At 38.6% G+C, this 997-nt stretch overlaps 1 non-coding gene across 1 annotated transcript; it reads right to left on the reverse strand.

Moving 5' to 3' along the window:
- Positions 1–445: 445 nt before the first annotated feature.
- Positions 446–548, reverse strand: LOC116556456. The gene has a single exon (XR_004271006.1). It is a non-coding gene; the product is annotated as a small nucleolar RNA U13 (small nucleolar RNA).
- Between the last annotated feature and the right edge of the window lie 449 nt (positions 549–997).

The following is a 997-nucleotide window of genomic DNA, read 5'->3' on the forward strand; positions in this document are numbered from 1 at the left end:
CTCTCTGTCTCTGTATATATTCCACATCTTTTTTTCACTTAATATATCCTGGATACCACTCTCCATCAGCATATACAGCTCTATCTCATTATGTTTTTTATTTTTATTTTTTGAGACAGAGTCTTGCTCTGTAGCCCAGGCTGAAATACAGTGGCATGATCTCGGCTTACTGCAATCTCCGCCTCCCGGGTCCTGGTTCAAGCAATTCTTTTACCTCAGCCTCCCGAGTTGCTGGGATTACAGGCACATGCCACCATGCCCAGTTAATTTTTGCAGTTTTAGTAGAGATGGGGTTTCACCATGTTGGCCAGGCCGGTCTTGAACTCCTGACCTTGTGATCCGCCCACCTCTGCCTCCCAAAGTGATGGGATTACAGGTGGTGAGCCACCTCCCCCAATCTATCTCATTACTTTTTATAGCTTCAGAGTTTTTTTTTTTTTTTCCAGGTCAGATGGGTAATGTGCTGATGTCATAACAAGGTCAAGGGTGGCACATTTCACACAAGCATGTGAACACCCAATCATCATGCTCATGAACTACAAAAGGATTGCTTCAGAGTATTTTATTGCATCCATGTAACCATACTTTATTCAACTAGTTGTTAATAGACATTTGAATTATTTCCATACATTTGCAATTATAAATAATGCTACCACTTGATTTATATGAGATATAAACTTATGGTATAAGTTATGATAACTTATACTATGAGATTTACCATGTGTATAAGTCATTTTGAATTTTTGCTCCTGTATCTTGGGATAGATTCCTAGATTTCTGGCTCAATGGGTAAATGCACATATAATTGTTTGAGATATTTACAAATTGCATTCTAATAAGGTGGTCCTGTTTTGAGTCCTCAACAATGAATAAGTGTCTGCTTTCCCATCTCTTTATCAATAGGATATACTCTCAAACCATGGGATTTTTGCCACTGACGGATGAAAAGTAGCATCTCAGTGTGGTTTTATTTGGCATTGCTCTTATTATGAGTGAG

Source organism: Sapajus apella, unplaced genomic scaffold (assembly GCF_009761245.1).
Source record: "Sapajus apella isolate SASKATOON/1434 unplaced genomic scaffold, GSC_monkey_1.0 scaffold16, whole genome shotgun sequence".
Classification (NCBI taxonomy): Eukaryota; Metazoa; Chordata; class Mammalia; order Primates; family Cebidae; genus Sapajus; species Sapajus apella.